Source organism: Sus scrofa, chromosome 13, assembly GCF_000003025.6.
Source record: "Sus scrofa isolate TJ Tabasco breed Duroc chromosome 13, Sscrofa11.1, whole genome shotgun sequence".
Classification (NCBI taxonomy): Eukaryota; Metazoa; Chordata; class Mammalia; order Artiodactyla; family Suidae; genus Sus; species Sus scrofa.
The window spans coordinates 119,708,189-119,728,211 of NC_010455.5; the positions used below are offsets into that span (position 1 = coordinate 119,708,189).

At 40.8% G+C, this 20,023-nt stretch overlaps 1 long non-coding RNA gene across 2 annotated transcripts in view; it reads left to right on the forward strand.

The window, feature by feature from the left end:
- Window positions 16,040–20,023, forward strand: part of LOC102159599 — a 48,299-nt gene continuing 44,315 nt past the window's right edge. The window contains exons 1-2 of one of the 2 annotated variants that reach the window (XR_307062.3): window positions 16,040–18,298; window positions 18,925–19,136. This is a non-coding gene — a long non-coding RNA (uncharacterized LOC102159599). The remainder of the gene's footprint in view (window positions 18,299–18,924; window positions 19,137–20,023) is intronic. The other variant, XR_001300456.2, reaches the window with a different exon arrangement.

Genomic DNA, 20,023 nt, shown 5'->3' on the forward strand with positions numbered 1-20,023 from the left:
AAGACATGTATGTTAGCCATTGTTTCATAGTATAGTTTTATAAGGATCACACTACAAAAGATACCAGCTGAAACGGACACAGAAGGGTTATTCCTTGGGAATGAGTTATGTTTCTTTGGTAATATATTTTTTAGACATAAAAATGCTCAATGAAAAAAAAAATCATCAAATAGAAAGGTATTTGTGGAGTTCCCGTTCGTGGCACAGTGGAAACGAATCCGACTAGGAACCATGAGTTTTCGGGTTTGATCCCTGGCCTCACTCAGTGGATTAAGGATTCGGTGTTGCTGTGAGCTGTGGTGTAAGTCACAGATGCATTTTGGATCCCAAGTTGCTGTGGTTGTGGTGTAGGCTGGCAGCTGTAGCTCTGATTTGACCGCTAGCTTGGGGACCTCCATATGCCTTGGGTGCAGCCCTAAAAAGCAAAATAAATAAGTAAATTAAGTAAGTAAATAAATAAATAAATAAATAAATAAAAGGTATTTGTGGGATGCTTGTCCTTTTAATATTTAAAAAATGTCTATAAAAGTGTAAACTACATTTTTTTGTTGTTGTGTCTAAGAAACACTGTTTTGCAACAGTACTACAAATGACTCATCTGCCCAAACCAAAAGGTAGGAGGCAATTTAATTGTGAAAGGAAGACAATATACCTGTTGGGGAAGAAAAGGAAAAAAAAACCTCTCAATAAGCCCTTTTAATTCAGGATGGGTTAACCTAATAAATGGGAGACACACTTGAATTTGCTCATGTCTACTTAATGAGAAGATGAAAAAAACGCTGCAGTTTCTGTAATAAACTCTTTCTTTTTACATCCAAAGCAGGTGCATGGCATTGTGACATCAACACTGTACTAGTTCCTCATCAGCCCCCCACTGCTCTTCCAAATAGGGTTGGAAGACTGTACATTCTAGGCATTTTTTCTTTACCACCCCGAACTCAGGGTCAAGAGAGTGGCTATGGCAGAGTGGAAGGCATGCCAGTTGTTTTGGAATCCTTGCAGGTGTTTAAAAAGCAAAGGATTCTTTTCAGAGGCACATCTGCATTTGTCATATGCCATTTGCACTAAAGCCTGTGGTGTTTTTGTTTGTTGGTTTGACAGATTGACATGTAATGGCCAGGACTGTTGGGTGGCTGCTCCCGACAAAGTCATTCTGATAGCTGGAGTTCTCTAGAAATCAACTGGCCCGAATTACCCATGATTTTTCTCTGCTCTTCAAAGGAAAATGTGTTGTTCTAATGTTCTTTTGGTTTTGTGTTTGCTTTGACAGTTCTTTCTTTCTTTTTTCTCGGTTTCATTGTTTTAAATTCTAAATTAAGATGAAATAAGGATTTCGATAGGATAATAATATCTAAAAAAAGTTTAACATTTACTTAGAAATGATTAAAGAGGTTTACGGACTTTAAATAAATATTGGGATATCATAAAATTGTAAAAATTAAGAGAACATCTGTATCAGTGATGGATAAGGGAACTTAAAGCAAAAACTGCAACTTTCAATTTTTTTGGCTGCACCTGCAGCATGTGGAAGTTCCCAGGCCAGGGTTCAAACCTGCATCTTAGTTTTGACCTGCGACACAGCTGTGGCAACACTGGATCCTTAACCTGCTGTGCCATGAGGGGACTTTCTTGAAATTTTTAAAAACATTTTTAAACACTAAAATAAAGTTATTTTTTTATTATTTATTTATTTTTTTTTTTTTTGTCTTTTTTTTTGCCATTTCTTGGGCCGCTCCCGCGGCATATGGAGACTCCCAGGCTAGGGGTCCAATCGGAGCTGTAGCCACCAGCCTACGCCAGAGCCACAGCAACGCAGGATCTGAGCCGCGTCTGCAGCCTACACCACAGCTCATGGCAACGCCAGATCGTTAACCCACTGAGCAAGGGCAGGGACCGAACCTACAACCTCATGGTTCCTAGTCAGATTCGTTAACCACTGCGCCACGATGGGAACTCCATAAAGTTATTTTTGAACCTTTTTTCATTTTTCATGTCAGTGGATAATATACCTGAATTTGTATGTAAGTATGTGTTTTATCAACCATGTTAATTAACCATGAAGCCAAGTAAATACATATGAAAGCAAAACTTAATATAGTGTCTTTTGTCAACAAAATTAAACCAGAAATCCTTATTACTACTCTCTGCACATAGGTAGTGTCTCACAGAATTTAGAGTACAAAGCTCATGCTTCAAGTATTAACTTCATTGTTGATGAAAGTTTCTGAATTCATTAAACTGTTGTAGGCCTTCACCCTGTCACCTTTTTGCAAAACATAAACTAACAAAGGAACACCAGGTGTTAATCTAGGAAATGCAAAATGTCATAGATATGTTCATAACATCCTTTTACATTTACTCCATTGATGTAAACATTTCCTGGACCTACATCTTCCCCTCCCTACATAGTACCACTTGACTGGAAAGGATCATTCCTTTTGACAAAGCATCTCAGTCTGGGTGTCTTATTTGTCAGTTTACTCTCAGCTCCACAGGTCTCTCTGCATAAGCAAGTTTCCATGGAGCCCAGCACTGGAGAAAGAGGAAAGGCAAAACAAAACAAAATTCAGAACTGGCCAAGGGAACCTAGAAACAGCACATTGCCATGGTTTAGGTGAGAGATTATTAAAAACCAAAAGCCACTTGCTAAACTCTAAAATGGAAAAACAGACATTGTTTCTCTTAATTGATAAGTTCTGAAAATTTGAAAAGTTTTAATTGTATAAATTTCATTTTTTAAATTTTTTTGACTTTCTGAAATAAGGTTTCCTTTCCTGGTACCTCTGCAGGGACATGGGCTAAAAAGTAGGAATTAAACAAACTAGGTCTCTACTGTTTGCAGTTAGGTTGCCACATTTGTTGAATAAAAAAAACAGGACAATCAGTTATATTTGAATTTTAGCTGAACAACAGGCAATATTTTAGTATAATAGTGCATGGGACATTCTTATACTAAAAATATCTGTTGTTCTGATACTAAAATTTAAGTGGGTGTGTTTTTTATCTGGAAACCCTGTTTGTAGCAAAGTTTGATTAATGACAATTTCATAATCAGAAGCTTCATGGAGTTCTGGTCATGGCACAGCAGAAACAAATCCGACTAGGAAACATGAGGTTGTGAGTTCGATCCTTGGCCTCACTCAGTGGTTTGAGGATCTGGCATTGCCGTGAGCTGTGGTGTAAGTCAAAGACAAGTCTCAGATCCAGCGTTGCTGTGGCTGTGGCATAGGCCGGCAGCTGTAGCTCCGATTGGACCCTTAGCCTGGGAACCTCCATATGCTGTGGGTGTGGCCCTAAAAAGCAAAATAAATAAATAAATAAAAATTAAAAATCGTTGCAATTATCAAAAAAAAAAAAAAAACAAAAAAAAACCCAAAACTCAGAAGCTTCATTGGTTTGAAGGGCTGAGTTTTCGTTTTTGTTTTTAATTAGGTTTTATTTCTCTGGGCTTCCTAATTTCCTTAAGACTTTCCGTTACCTATTTAGAGTAATGGGGTGAATGATAGTAGCTATTTTGATTGGGCACCTGCTCAAATAAATGCTTTCCATTTATTATCTTCTTTAATTCTCACAGAAACCTAGGTATGAAATGTTATACCCATTTTACAGATGAGAAAACTGAGGCCCAGAGGCATTGCTAGTCATCTGTGTATATGTGTTTGCCTTTCTTGCTTATCTCAAGGGCAGTGTCAGTGTCTCATACTCCCTTAGACAAGCAGTCATATAATTTTATGTCAGATTAAAAGAACATAATGTGGAGTTCCTGTTGTGGCTCAGCTGTAATGAGCTGGAATAGTATCCATGAGGACGCTGGTTCGATCCCTGATCTCCTTCAGTGGGTTAAGGATCCAGCGTTGCTGTGAGCTGTGGTGTAGATTGCAGCCGTGGCTCAGATCCTGCATTGCTGTGGCGTTGGGTGTAGGCAGGCAGCTACATCTCCGATTCGACCCCATGCCTGAGAACTTTAATACGCTTCAGGTAAGACCCTAAAAAAAAAAAAAAGGAATGTCATGCTATTTAAGATAATCAGAAATTTGGGAGTTCCCGTCGTGGCGCAGTGGTTAACGAATCCGACTAGGAACCATGAGATTGCGGGTTTGATCCCTGCCCTTGCTCAGTGGGTTAATGATCCGGCGTTGCCGTGAGCTGTGGTGTAGGTTGCAGACGCGGCTCGGATCCTGCGTTGCTGTGGCTCTGGTGTAGGCCGGTGGCCACAGCTCCGATTCAACCCCTAGCCTGGGAACCTCCATATGCGCGGGAGTGGCCCAAAGAAATAGCAAAAAGACAAAAAGACAAAAAAAAAAAAAAAAGAAATTTGTCTTTGTTTAAACCAAGAGTAATTTCATTACTATATAAAATTTAGAGCATCTTGTCCCAATACTCTCATCTAGTATACAACTTCTGATTCAGTTTGCCAATCGTTGGTATATTCTGTTGTTGCACTTCCAAAGTTTTAACTTGCTTTATAAACTGCTCACAAAACCTCAAAAAAAAAAAAAAAAAAAAAAAGAAAAAAGAAAAAAGAAAAGAAAAACAGCATTTCTCTTGCTAAAATACCAAAGTAGAAACAATTATTGGATTCAATTTTGGGCTCTAGTTCTGCAAATACTTCAACCCCTGGTTTACCTTTGCCTGCCGTGTCCTCTATGATGTAAATACTATTATACAATGATGTCCCTCCCCCTGGTCCTTTTCTGGGTCTTTGATATTACTTAGAAGGTGATTACATAGCTTCATTTATTTCTTTGAATGCACAGGTTTCATGGTCATTAAAATAATCACAGACTCATCAGTTTTCCCCAAGCTTAAATAAGATCAGTACAAACCAGAACAAGAGGCTTCACTCCTCCATTCATCAAGATTTCTCTTTTCCTTCTTTCTTTCACTTTCCCTCTTACCTCTATTTCTCTAATCCTTTCCCTTCTTTCCTACCTTCAAACAAGGCGTATAGGAGAATACAATGGTTTTTAAAATCATTCTCTCTATAATGAGTCAGAACATTTATTCAGATGTTATCCAAGACATAGTGAAGTATTGTATTTATATAAAAGGGTCAGAGGCAGCTGTAGCAATTTTAGTGTTTGCTAGGGAGAAAAACCCTGCTGGCCTAGTCTTAAAAACCAGTTCAGCACCGAAATGGTTAGTAGGATGAGTAAAGGCTATTTTTAAGTCTGGCTCCCCTTTCTGATACACTCTTGAAAATTCACCCTGTACTGCAGAAATCCTAAATTACAGTGCCCTGCACCCCACTGAAACTCTTCAGTCTGCTGTAAGTAAGCCTCAGCATGGGCAAGATTGGGGGTGAACAGCTGGAGGAGGGGCTCAAGCCCTGGGCCTTTGTAATGGAGGGGCGCTACACTGAGATCCCGTGGAGAAGGAACACAGAAACCCTCAAGGCCTAGAGAAATAGACCCAGACAAAAGCCCCGTTACATGGTTGCAAATCACCCCACTGCTGTTATTTTATTTACTGTGGTCTGCAGGAGGATTGTTTTCTCTTTGCAAAAATTTTAAGCTTCATGGGCTTTTCTCCTCTACAACAGCGGTCACTTATACCACAGTGCCACATAGAGACAGGCTTCACCTTCAGCTTTCTTAAGGAAAAGAAAAAAAAAAAAATCTTGCGTAGTCAGGAAGCAGGATTTCTAGTCTTCCAGTTCTTTTCCAGGGATAAAAAATTGAAGTATGTGTATTTAAAATCTTGACTTATATTGGTTCTGTTGATGTGGTTTTGTCCCACATTTTTCTGGCTTAATTTGATTATTTTTCTTAAAGATGACACCTACATTTATGTTTTCGGACATACATTTGCTTAGATGTGGGAAGGAAAGAAAAGATGCCATAATTTTGTATTGAATCAATTAGAGATATAGAAATGAATAAACATTTTCCCCCAGTCAATTTTTTTTCCAGTTTCAAAACTGGTAGAAATGTCATCCTATTACATGGACAAGACGTGTGTATATATACTATGAGTTTGAGGTTTTTTCGCTGGAGGGTTAGGAGAGGAAGAAGGCTGACAGAAACAGTTATTTAAAAATCTAAAGAGAAAGAACTGTGAGAGCAAGTCTCTTTAGTACTAGTTTCTTTGGATATTTGTGAAAAGGGGCTCTTGCCTCATTGCGGAGGGAGGGAGAGAGGCCAGGGGAGGTAAGAGCAGCTTACTGCTCTGTATAGAAATATGCTGCTGACTTGGGTAAACATTTCTCTACAATAGAGTCAGAGCTGCAAACTATGCCTTGGGGTAGCTGAGGAGGAGTGAGAGTCACTTCACAGTAACCAGAGCAGCAGAAGGCTCTTCCACTCAGAAGGCTTGTATTGTCATGACTAGGAAGTTGAAAGGGGAACTTGCAATAAGTGTGCTCAATTTAAGAAAAATAAAAAAGTGAAAATTTCCTATGACAAATTCATGGAGGTATTTACAAGGTGTTTGAGCAGGTAATTAGCACCCAAACCAGGTTTCAGGAAATAGTTCTAGTCACCTCAAATGAAGAATATATAATGAGCTGAAGAGCTTGATTTTCAATGGATGATTTACCCGGGACAATAGCCCAAACAGAACCGGGTAAAGGGTTTACAAACGGTAACTTGAGAAGCAGTGGGCTTCCTTCCCGGGAGCTTAATTCTGTCCCCTCTCCTACTCCCCTGTCCCTTCTCTTCAACCTCTCTCCTCTCTTCTAACATCAGTTTCAGAAAGTACATGCCTAACATGACTTTTCTTGAAAACTTGAACATAGTCTTTAAAAAAAAAAAAAAAAATTCTATCACAGAAACATAGGGAGAGTGCAAAGAAACAGAGTAAATGTGCCTGTTGGCATCTAGACCTAACTAGTTCTGGGTTATTTCAGGCTGAAACTTTTTTTGCTTACTTGCTGAGGCTCATTGTGGAGTCTTTCCTTATCAGAGTTTCTTGCACTGGATAACAAGCAATGCTGAAAAGATTACCCATTCTTTTTAAAGCCTATTCCAGAAGACTGACAACACAGAGAACCAAAGATGACTATATAAAAAATAGTTCAACATTTCCTAACTGACAATGTTACATGATTTTGTTGATTTAAGAAAGGATCCTTATCCATAGGCAGGATGGTTTGCTCTGCTGCAAGCATTAATAATTCCAGTAAAATAATATCCTCTGCCATAGTAATTCTAGTAGCAAAATGAATCACAGCAGTCAACGTTTAACTTTGCAGCCTCTTGTATTGAAAGATGGATTTTAGTTTATTATAATCTAAAATGCTTGAGTGATTCTTATTTTGCTCATTTATGGCTAAAGTCCTCCCCATTCTCCAACTGCTTTGGGTACACATTTAAAGCTAAGAGAAGGTAACTTAGACATCATTTTATAGACAAGGAAACAGGTTCAGAAAATTCAAATTACTGCGCAAGGTCACCTAGTGTCAGAGCTAAGACCAAACCTAAGATTTCCTAATTCCTAATTTTGACTGCTTTTCCTAGGGCATTAGACCATCTTCCTATGTAGTTAATAATATATGAATGCTGCCTAAGAATACCGATTTCTACTGAGGCATGCTCTCTGTCATTAAGTGCTCCAGCGAACTGTTAATTAAGATTGTTTTGAGCTGTTTACCAATTTAAGTGATGTCAGATACTTCTCTTGGATTCTGTTAGCCTCTTGGGAATGGCAGAAAATTCTGTGGATTCTGTTGCCTGTGGTTTGACCATCTGTTCTAAATCATGATTGTGGCTGCCATTTGGAAATCCATAATCTGACACTGTTACCAGAATTGTTCATTTAAAATGCATTAAGCTCTCTGTGGGTCACAGGCCCTTTATAAGCTCTCCTTAATTTTATAGGATATCCACAGAGAACACTAAATTTTGGAGCTGAAGGGTGTACATTAAAAGAGTGAAGCGGTACAATCCTTCCTCTCTTCCCTGGCATTATAGAACATATTTTGTTAAAGTCTGAGATAGGTGATAAAACACTGGAAGGTACATCTGATGACCAATCACAAAACAGGAAGTTTGGAAGTAGGAATGAAGTTGTAGATATTTCCAGTCATTCTTGCAAAGTCCCCCTGTGAGTCACACTGGGTGCTCACCTGGGAAATGATCAACACTACTTGTGTACATAGGACTACAGAAGACTTTCAAGAGGTATTCCATCTTAAAATAAATGTTAACTTAAAAAATTTAATTTGGAAGTTCCCTGGTGGCTCAGCGGGTAAAAGATCCATCATTGTCACTGCTATGGTCTGGGTCATTGCTATGGCATGGATTTGATCCCTGGCCCTGGAACCTCCACAAGCCATGGGTGCTGCAAAAAAAAAAAAAAAAAAAAATTACTTTGGCACCTTCCAGAGTTAATTCTTTGTATCTCATCTCCTTAGTATCCTTTAGCATTCAGGCTATTAGGCCCCTAGGGGTTAAATTTTTTTCTGAAATAAGGAGTTAATACACAAAAACCACATAGAACAATTCCTTGTCCATTGTAAGAGCTCTGTAAATGTTTGCCATCATCATTCGTGTGTTGATGTATCGTCACTGAATGCTGGCTCCAGCAATAAGTGTGAGGGTCACAGGTTCTGCCCTTAAGGATTTTACAGTCATATGAAGGAAACAGGTAAGTTGGTCATAACAGAGGTACCTGTAGAAGTATGCAGAAGATGTTGTGGGAATAGGAGGGGCCAACAGATTTCCTGGGCCCCACCCATTCCAGCATTAGGTGGCCCAGAAATCTGTATTTTCCAAAAGCTCCTCAGGCAATTCCAAAGTAGCCCTGCAGTGTTTGCCTCATCTAAATTAGTCTGGAGGAAACTTCTGGAGGGAAAGTCTTTTTGGAGGAGCTGATATTAGAGTTGGAATTTGAAAGAATGAAGGCTATACTAGGCTGAAGAAACACTGCTCAAAGAAAGGTATGAAAGAGCCTCTGCAGAGCTCCCACTGTGGCACAGCATATTATGATTCTGACTGCAGCAGCTCAGTTTGCTGCACAGGTTCGGGTTCGATCCCCAGTCCTGTGAAGTGGGTTAAGGATCTGGCGATGCTGTTAGCTGTGGTATAGGTCATGTTCAATCCCTGGCCCAGGAACTTCCATATGCCATGGGTGCATCCATTAGAAAAAAAGAAAAGAAAAGCTACATTCCCAAAGATAGAAGAATTATATCTCCTGTTATAGGCTGAATTGTGCCCCCTAAAAAAGAAAGAAATAAAGAAAGAGCGAGCCTCTGCTTTTAGGAGACCAAACAGTAGATGGGTCTGGTTGGAGTGAAGGTCTTGCAGAAAAGGTTTGTATAGGTAGGATGAACATATATATCATTACTCAAAACAGGACACTTTTGAGAGTGAAAGGAGAGGTTATGAATAATGATGTGGGGGAACAGGAGATGACGCTTAGGGAGCAGCAAGAGCTCTGAAGAGATTCGGAGGGTCTTTCTGCATGGAGGTCTTTAGGTATCGCTTAGGGCAATGGCAGCCTTTGAAGAATAAAGCAGACTGGTGACAAGATTAGACCTACATTTCGAATTTCCCCAGCTATGTTTTCTTTTTTTTTTTTGTCTTTTTTATGCTTTTTAGGACTGCACCTTCGGCATATGGAGGCTAGGGGTCGAATTGGAGCTATGGCTGCCGACCTACACCACAGCAACATGGGATCCAAGCCGTGTCTTAGACCTATACCACAGCTCACAGCAACGCTGGATCCCCAACCCACTGAGTGAGACCAGGGATCAAACCTGAGTCTTCATGGATACTAGTTGAATTCATTTCCACTGCACCAGGACGGTAACTCCCTACCCAGCTGTCTTGACCTTGGAACATTATTATAAGCGAAACGTGCCAATTTTAGAGAATGGAAATTTTCTATAGTTTCTCTGAGTATGTTATTTAGCTTCAATCTTTAAAAGAATCCTAATGTAATGCTGAAAATGAACTTAGTGATTAAAATCAGATTACATCAGATTAAAAAATAATCTGTCTGAGGAATCCAAAGTGCTAACAACTGGTCCGAGAATAACATTATTTCATTTATATAACAATATCATGTACATTCATTCATTATTTATTAAATAACTAAGGTTAACAATTTATTCCTCTGGGTACAGGGGAAACAGTGAATGAGGCAATGAGGTCCCTCTTTTTATGAGCACAATTTCTAGCAGGAGAGAGACAACAATTAAACAATTGTGCAATGTAATTTCAAGTATTGGTTAAGTGCTGAGGAAAAATCCAATGAAGATAATGGGTTGGGGGGTTGAAGAGTGAGTAGCAGGTAGGAAAACGTATTTTATTTTATTTTATTTTATATTTATGTATTTATGTATTTGTTTATTTATCTATCTATCTTTTTAGGGCTGTACCCATGGCATATGGAAGTTCCCAGGCCTAGGGGTCAAGTCAGAGCTACAGCAATACCAAATCTCAGCCACATCTGCGATCTATATCATGGCTCAAGGCAACGCTGGATCCTTAACCTACTGAGTAAGGCTAGGGATTGAACCTGTGTCCTCATGGATACTAGTTAGGTTCTTTGCCACTGAGACACCTTGGGAACTCCTATTTTTTTTTTTTCTGTTTTTTGGACATTTCTTGGGCCACTCCCACAGCATATGGAGGTTCCCAGGCTAGGGGTCTAATCAGAGCTATAGCCGCCGGCCTACACCAGAGCCACAGCAACTTGGGATCCAAGCTGTATGCAACCTACACCATAGCTCACGGCAACGCTGGATCCTCAACTCACTGAGCAAGGCCAGGGATCGAACCCACAACCTCGTGGTTCCTAGTCGGATTCATTAACCTCTGAGCCACAACGGGAACTCCTGAACTCCTATTTTTTTTTTTTGTCTTTTTTTTTGCTATTTCTTTGGGCCGCTCCCGCGGCATATGGAGGTTCCCAGGCTAGGGGTTGAATCGGAGCTGTAGCCGACAGCCTACACCAGAGCCATAGCAACGAGGGATCCGAGCCGCGTCAGCAACCTACACCACAGCTCACGGAAACGCCGGATCCTTAACCCACTGAGCAAGGGCAGGGACCGAACCCGCAACCTCATGGTTCCTAGTCGGATTCGTTAACCACTGCGCCACGACGGGAACTCCCTGAACTCCTATTTTTTAATTTTTATTATTTATTTATTTATTTATTTTTTTTGTGGTTGTGTCCACAGCATGCAGAAGTTCCCAGGCCAGGGACTGAATCTGAGCCACAGCAGTGACAATGCCAGGTCCTTAACTGCTAGGCCACCAGGGAACTCTAGGAAAATGATATTTTAATTAAGTCTGATAGAGGTAGCTTCCTTAAAGGAGTGGCATTGGATGCATTGAATGAGTGACCATCAGAGGTTCAAATGAAGAAACAGGAAATGCAAAGGCCCAGAAATAGGAACAAGCTTGGTGAGTTGGAGGAATAGAAAGAACCTCAAACTGCTTTCTGATCAGGCCACTCCTAACTCCATACCTTGGCCTGAAGGGCTTCACATGATCTAGTCTTTACCTATCTATGCTGCCTTCTATCTGGAGTTTTACAATTTGGGAGGAAGCTATGATTGGCTAGTGGAGTGTCCTTGAGGAGGGTGAGGGAAACCTAAGCTTTCCTTAATCTTCCTAACTGCTACTCTGACAGCTCTTCTCCAAGAAAAAAAATTCTAACATGTATTAATAACTACAATGTGTTTATTGAATATCTACAATTGACTAGTGGAGGGTTTTATAAATGTCATATTTTAAAGCCTTCTACCAGAGCTAGGAGATTGGCAATATTGTCACCATTTTGCAGGTAAAGAAACTAACTTGGGTTAAATAACTCTTTCATGATTATATTGTATTAAGAAGTGATCTCAGGGAGTTTCCGTTGTGGCTCAGCGGTTAACAAACCTGACTAGCATCCATGAGGACGTGAGTTCAATCCCTAGCCTTGCTCAGTGGGTTAAGGATCCGGCGTTGCCATGAGCCATGGTGTAGGTTGCAGACGCCAATCCAATCTTGGACAAGTCTTGGATCCCATGTTGCTGTGGCTGTGGCGTAGGCCGGCAGCTACAACTCTGATTGGACTTCTGCTTGGGACCTCCTTGTGTTATGGGCGCGGCCCTTAAAGAAAAAAAAAGAAAGAAGTGATTTCAGGTCTTTTCTCCAGAAGATGTCTTTCAATGCCTGGGAGCCGTAAGTCATGTTAAATAGGGTATGCCAATAGTACATTTTACTTAAAAGTCAGTTCCTGGAGTTCCTGTCATGGCGCAGTGGTTAATGAATCTGACTAGGAACCATGAGGTTTCGGGTTCGATCCCTGCTCTTGCTCAGTGGGTTACTGATCCGGCGTTGCCGTGAGCTGTGGTATAGGTCGCAGACGCAGCTCAGATCCTGCCTTGCTGTGGCTCCAATTGGACTCCTAGCCTGGGAACCTCCATATGGGCGGGAGTGGCCCAAGAAATGGCAAAAAGACAAAAAAAAAAAAAAAAAAGCCAGTTCCTGACAGCCGCTGCATGCACAATTTGTGGAATAGTACTTTTTTTTTCATGAAGAAATTAAACTTTGTATATAGTGTAATACCAAGAAAAAAAAAAAAGTCCGCAATAAAGAAAACCAGAATTCTGCTTATGGAAGTTCCCAGGCCTGGGGTCAAATTGGAGTTATAGCTGCTAGCCTACCCCACAGCCACAGCAACTCAGTATCCAAGCTGCGTCTATGGCCTACACCACTGCTCACTGCAATTCAGATCCCCAACCCACTGAACGAGGCCAGGGATGGAACCCGAATCCTCATGGGTACTAGTCAGATTCATTTCCCCTGAGCCATGACAGGAACTCCCGAAAACCAGGATTCTAATTCTGATGCTATAATTAATTAGCTCTTGGCATGCCCCTTGGTCCAACTGAGTCACATTTCCTGATCTGCAAAATGGATGTTATAATTTGAGTCTAGCTCAGGTACATGTGAAAGTGCTTTGAAAAGGAAAATGATATACATATAAAAGAAATTACTAAATTCCCAGATGATTTTTTTTTCTTTTTTTTTTTTAGGGCCTCACCCACAGCATATGGAGTTTCCCAGGCTAGGGGTCAAATTGGAGCTACAGCTGACAGCCTACACCACAGCCACAGCAATGCCAGATCCGAGCCACATCTGCGATCTACACCACAGCTCACTGCAACGCCGGATCCTTAACCCATTGAGTGAGGCCAGGGATCGAACCCGCAACCTCATGGTTCCTAGTCAGATTCGTTTCCCCTGTGCCATGATGGGAACTCCCAAATTCCCAGAGGTTTTTAATAAATATATTTATTTGGTCATTAGCAAAATGCCCTGGTAATGATTGGGTTCATTTTCTGAGGTTTGGAATATTAAAACACACACACGCAAACACACACATAAAACTATCAGAGTGACAAATAACTATAAACTCTGTTAGCTAAATAGGGTATATTCACCTTTCAGTCTTTTTCATCCTTGAACTTTAAAGACTACACTGAGAGGATAAGAAGCTGTTCAGGCTACTGCCAAGTAAGATGAACTGTGGGGTGCCTTCTTTTCAAGCACTAGAAAAAGAACAATTATTTCTAGAAACTGAAAAAGAGAGAAGGAAAGGAAGGAAAACTGGAGAGCAGGTAAGAAAGAAAAATTTCTATTTATGTATGCCATTTGGCCTTCTGTGGAGTGACATAGTTTTAATTAGCTGGTTTTGACCACTGTGGTCTAGCCATGCTATAGTTGAGGGTAGGCATGAAATAGAAGAACCCAACTCCTTAATACCCTTAAAGTCCTAAGAAACTGTCTATTGAGGCCTGCCTAGCAGAGAAGTCTTTAGCCTCTGTAGGCAGTTGGCCTCCTGAGTTGAGCTTGGTATAGGCCATCACTGGTGTTCCTACCGTCCAGGGAGGGGGGCCGACTGAGAGCCTGAAAAGTTCATTTAGGAAGAGCAGATGAAGAGCTGGTGTGGAAAGAGATCAGTTAACCTAGGGGGTGGCAATAGCCTTTCAAAACAGGGTCAATATGGTGTAACCTTCTTTCCTAACTTTTCCATTCACACTTTTAAACTTTTGTATGGTTTTCTTCCCCAGAAAAGCAGAAGTGCTATTGAAAGAAAGGAGAGGAGAATCAAAGTCTTCAAACATGTCCCTGTGAACAGTAATCTTTTAGAATTGAAAAAAAGGAAGGTTCTACCTAGAAGAGTTTAAATGGAAAGGAAGGAATCTCACTCTAACACTACTAGTCAGAAGATTGAGCAAGAAATTAATTATTGTAACATTTTTTCTTTTCTTTTCTTTTCTTTTCCTTTCTTTTCTTTTCCTTTCCTTTCCTTTCCTTTCCTTTCCTTTCCTTTCCTTTCCTTTCCTTTCCTTTCCTTTCCTTTCCTTTCCTTTCTTTTCTTTTCTTTTCTTTTCTTTTCTTTTTTGTCTTTTTGCCTTTTCTAGGGCTGCTCCTGTGGTTTATGGAGGTTCCCAGGCTAGGGGTCTAATCGGAGCTGTAGCCGCCATCCTACGCCAGAGCCACAGCAACGCAGGATCTGGGATCCGAGCTGTGTGTGCGACCTACACTACAGCTCACAATAACGCTGGATCCTTAACCCACTGAGCAAGGCTAGGGATCGAACCCGCAACCTCATGGTTCCTAGTCGGATTCGGTAACCACCGAGCCACGACGGGAACTCCAACATTTTTTCTTCTTGAAAATTCCCCCTACTACTTTAAGAAGGTCCCAAATAGCTCTTTTGTTTTCAGATAAGGATTCAAGATGACTCTCCTGGGCCTAGCGTGGAGAGGCAGCTGGCAATGCTAACTGAGAGCATGGGCTCTGAAATCTCATTTCCTAGTTTGAATTCCATCCTCTCCCTTCCTAGCTCTGTGACCATAGGGAGGTTCCTGATTCTCCTGGAGCCTCAATATCCCCACCTAGGCCATGAAACTATTCATGACTATCTATTAATTAGGATTTAATAAGATTTCAATGGGAAAAAAAAGATGCAAAATCATTGTGATCTCACATTTAGTGAGTCAGTAAGTGTTAATTCCTTTTCCCTTTCTTCCAAGTTTGGTAAAGCACCCACCTTTTTTAGTAAATTTTTCTAAAGGGCAATTGGTAGGAAAGTATTCTTTTTGTCTTTTCTAGGGCCGTACCCGCGGCATATGAAGGTTCCCAGGCTACGAGTCTGATCAGAGCTGTAGCCACCAGCCTAAGCCAGAGCCACAGGAACGCGGGATGCAAGCCACATCTGCGACCTACACCACAGCTCACGGCAACACTGGATCCTTAACCCACTGAGCAAGGCCAGGGATCGAACCCGAAACCTCGTGGTTCATAGTTGGATTCGGTAACCACTGAGCCACGATGGGAACTCTCCTGTAGGGAAGTATTTTGATCTGAGATTTGCATAGCTGAATCTTTGAAGCGTCCCAAACTTTAGGGTCAAAGACAAAAGAGAGAAGTTTTGAATAATAATTCATTAGACTGTAAATCCCTTAGCATTTGGGAATACTTCTTTCATATTTTCATATAAAGCTATTCATTCAATATTTATTATGTGCTAAGAACTGGTTTTAAGTGATTTGTATTTACTTTTCCACTTAATTATCACACACCCTGAAATAAAGAATTTCCATTTCCATTTTAGAGTGTGAAAACTAAAGCTTAAGCTCTTAAAAGCACTGTATGGTCTCCTTGGAACCTGATGCATAGTAAATACTCAATAACTAATTGATGGTTGAATGAATAAATTGGCCTGTTACATTTGTAGAGCCCTTTCAACTTATATATTCTCTTCACATACTGGATCTTATCCTTTTTTTCAGGCAATCAAATCATTCTCCCTTTCTCTTCTGAATTGGAAGGGACCTAACCATTTTTCAATACAACTTAAGTATCTTAAAGAATTGATGGTTTTGGGAGTTCCCGTCGTGGCTCAGTGGTTAACGAGCCTGACTAGCATCCATGAGGATGCAGGTTCGAGCCCTAGTCTCTCTCAGTGGGTTAAGGATCTGGCGTTGCCTTGATCTGTGGTGTAGGTTGCAGCCGAGGCTTGGATCCCATGTTACTGTTGCTGTGGCATAGGCCGGTGGCTACAGTTCCCATTGGATCCCTAGCTTGGGAACCTTCATATGCCTCGGGTGCTGCCCTAAAAAGACAAAAAAAAAAAAAAAAAAAAGAAAGAAAAAGAAATTGATGGTTTTGAATCAAGGAAGAAGCGTTTTCCATTTCAGTCATTCTGATTGGTAAAGCTTTCCAAAGGGAGGAGGAAGAAATCAGCTGGAGCAAGCCCAATTCTAAATAGCACAAACCCGCTGCTTACTATGCTCTATTCCTTGCTATGAGTGGAAAACCAAATGACAAGACAAAAGATGAAAGTCAGTTTTTGATGTTCAAGTCAGCTTTGGTGTCCTTGTAATCTTGTCATAGATCACTTATGTTAACATAATTACTTTAATAGTGGTGTGTATTATAAGTAGACTAATCATCTTGAGTGCAAACTGTAGAAATTAAACAAATTAAGTGTTTAACTCAAAGGTTTTTTTTTTTTCTTCTTCTCCTTATTCTCTTCTTCTTCCTCTCCTTCTGTGCCTCTTCCTGAACACAGGCAGCCAGAGAGCCAGAGATTCAGGCCCCCAGATTTCTCTCTGCAGAGTGTACTTTACCTTTTGGATGGGACTTTAAAGACTTTAAACAGCTTGAGACTTATAGTTTGCCACAGGAGCATATAGCAAATTCCTGTTTCTACTTTTTGAACCAGGAGCTGGAGTATAAGAGCCCTGAGCAGGAAGTCGCAGGTGGTGGGAAAGGGGAAACAAGGTCATTTTCAACCATGTACATTGAGGTTGTACCTTTAAAGTCAATTCTAAATTTAATTGAAAGCCGAGGGCAGAAAAGCCAAGATCGGAGCAATGTGGTGATTTATTCTGAAGCCTGTAAGAAGTCATGCGGCTGAATGTGGGATGAGCTGGAGCTTTAATAAAAATGGCACTGGGGAAGCCAGCGGGAAGAGGCACAAGAATGGAACTGGGTTAGATGAAGGATCTCCAGGCCTAAAAGGGAGCGGGGGTCTGAGAGAGCAGTGTTTGCCCAAACTCTGCTGTTTTTACCAGGATGGATACACGTAAGTAATTCGCATCAAAAGGAAAAACCAGGATCAGACAGAAGCCACCAAGACTTTTTACTTTTTAGACAGTGAATTTTGCATGAAATCATTAAGGTGTCCAAATTGCAGAAAGGCTATGGAATGAATGGCAATGAGAGCTCATCTAATATTATTTCTAGCTGAAATTTAGCTGAAGAAAAATGACATGTTCCTTTATTAAAACACTATGGGACTTGACAGCAAAGCTCCCACACATTTCTATGGGTGTTATTGTCTAGTAAATTATATTGGACCATTGCTACAGAAAATCCATAACATGTTCTCAAAATCAAATCTTCTCTGTTGACAAATGGTTTAGGAACAATCTTTCCAAGCTAAAAAAAAAAAAAAAAAAAAAAAAAAACCCAAACAGAAACAAGTTTGTTAGCAAATGCTGCATTAGAAAGAGAACTGGACTAGAAATCGTACTTCCTGGGTTCTAAGCTTTCTGATCTGAGGGAGGGGCTGGTTGTCCCTCCAGTGGTAGGAACTATATTTTCTGTATTCTTTTATACTTGCTTCTAATTTTTATACCCTCTTTTCTTTAGATCACATATTTTTCTGCATCACTATTACCTTCCATTTTAATCTTATTTAAAGCACAATGTATGTTCATTGCAGAAAGTTCAGATAATGCAAAAAAGATTCAAGATGAAAATAAACATCACTTGTAATCTCACCGTCCAGAGATAACCACTGTTAACATTTTGGTCAATATCATTCTGATTAAGGTAACATTCAAAGGACCAGGAAGGTTTTTACCTTAGAGAACCAGGCATTGCTTTCTGTTGAGGGATGATTGTCATAATCAGAATCTGGATCTGGTAGTGGTAGCTGTTTTAAAAATCCTTAGGAGTTCCCATTGTGGCTCAGTGGGTTAAGAAGCCAACTAGTATCCATGAGGATATGGGTTTGATCCCTGGCCTCAATCAGTGAGTTAAAGGATCTGGTGTTGCTATGAGCTGCCATGTAGGTCACAGACAAGGCTTGATCTGGCGGTTGCCATGGCTGTGGCTGTGACTAGGCTGGCAGCTGCAGCTCCGATTTGACCCCTAGCCCCGGGAACTTATGTGTGCCGCAGGTGCGGCCCTAAAAAGCAGAAAATAATAATAATAATAAATAAAAATCTTTAGATGAATGGTCACTAACTTTAAGTAAGCCCTTTCCTCATTGCTATCTCTTTCTTCTAGCTGCCTGCTTCATTATATGAAGATCTGTGTCATCTCAGAGGAAACTACGTGTAAGTCTCTCTCTGGATTCTGTGAATCACGTGCTTGTGACCACCAACTTATAGCCACCACCAAGTTTCAGATTTCCTAGAGGATCTTAAATATTTGCATGTATGTGTGTGTGTGTGTGCATGCACACTTTTTTGTGATATTTGCATAAGACTACATAGCAATAATAGAAATCTAAAAATAATGGATATTTTCGGGGTACTGAAATTATGAGTAAACTTCCTTCTATTTATTTCCCTTATTCTTATTACAGTATTTATGCAACAACTGAAAATAGTAAGGAAAAAAGGCGATAGTAGAAACAGGCGGGTAAGGAAGAGGAAGTGGGCATGAGCCAAATCTAGACACAAGCAATTCTGTAGGTGACAGATTTTCAACTCTCTAGTTCAAAAAACTCACAATAAAAATGCTTTTGCACTTTAATAGGTTAGAAGTTTAAGACCTGGGGTTGAATCCCTTTGCTACCTGTTGCTTAGATTCCCTGAGCTTTGATCTCCTCATCTATAAGTGGGATCATAATACTGCTCTTACCTACTGGACACCCTCCATCTGTCCCTCCAAATTCACCCTTCACTCACCCCATCTGCTCACGACTTAGGGGCTAACTGGTTATGTATCACATCCACAGGCTCCCTTGCCCTCCGGCTTCCAGTAGGCTTTGGTCAAGGGGGACACAGGGAAGGAATCTAAAGGAAGAAGACTAAGACTGGAGTATTTATTCCCTTGATAGAAGATCACAGTGTCTGTTGGGTGGCCTTCTCACACAGCTGTCTCTTCCTGGGGCGGGTGAGCACTCCCACAGAGACAAGGTGAAAGCACCTCACTGATACTGGCACCCAGGTATGTAACCATCTCTTATTCTTTAGAAAATATCCTTTCATTAAATCTCCCTAAATTAACCAACTTGAGGTACCAGGTGTTTCTGGCCAGGCCCCTGACTGGTACATGGCTTAAGTAATAAAAACTATGTGGGAGTTCCTGCTGTGGTGCAGTAGGTTGAGAATCTGACTGCAATGGCTTGGGTTGCTGGGGAGGATTGGGTTTGATCCCTGAGTGGCGCAGTGGGTTAAAGGATCCAGTGTTGCCACAGCTGTGGCTCAGATTCAGTCCCTGGCCTGGAAACTTCCATGTGCCATGGGGGAGCCATAAAAAAACCCCCAAAACCAATGTCTTTGTGGGGGAGGGCTAGGTCAGAGAGATCATGGTACCAAGGCCAAAAGACACGAAGTTCCAGAACAAATGATTTATATAAAGAGCAATGGTTTGTCCAGTTTTCTTTTGTGGTGCTAGTCTTGAACCACATGGTGACGTGGCATGTCTTCTTGGAGGGTGTTCTTAGGCTTGCCTTGTGACGTGATTGAGGGTGACACTTGATTGATGTTCCCAATCTCCATGGTGGACTGATTTCCAGAGGAAAGCCTTGAAATGAGCTGTTTCACATCAAGATTTCTCTTCTTATTTGGGTAGTTATGGAGATCAGAAGTGGGAATGGTTGTGGGTGACCTATGTGGCAGACTTATGGAAAAAGCTCCCTTTTTTGGCCTGTTTTTCCTTTGCAAGGAGTCAACAGAGTTTCTATTCACCATCCCCGCTCCTCATTTTACCCCAGGTATGTAGGAATCATCTACTCTCTCTCCTCCTACTCCTGTCCATCCTGTGCTCTGGGAAGCACCATTTAATTTTTACAGCTCTCCTCAGGGGGGTTGAATTTTGAAACTCGGTCTTAA